We start from the raw sequence: 239 nt of genomic DNA on the forward strand, positions 1-239 counted from the left end.
GTGGGAGGGTGACAGGTTATGTCAATTGATTGGACGTCTGGTGCCGTCAATGGCACTGAAATTATTCATATTGAGACTATTTCACAATTCCAACCTTCATTTGTGAAACAAATTCGGGAATCTACGCATTTACGCTTAAGTAAAGAGCACATTTGTACATTTCTATTTTGGCTTGTGAGTAACAGTTTGATGACGCCAACAATGTTTGCTATTTCTTCATCTCCATGCTGATAAGATCA

The sequence above is a fragment of the Corythoichthys intestinalis genome, chromosome 14 (assembly GCF_030265065.1).
Source record: "Corythoichthys intestinalis isolate RoL2023-P3 chromosome 14, ASM3026506v1, whole genome shotgun sequence".
NCBI lineage: Eukaryota > Metazoa > Chordata > Actinopteri > Syngnathiformes > Syngnathidae > Corythoichthys > Corythoichthys intestinalis.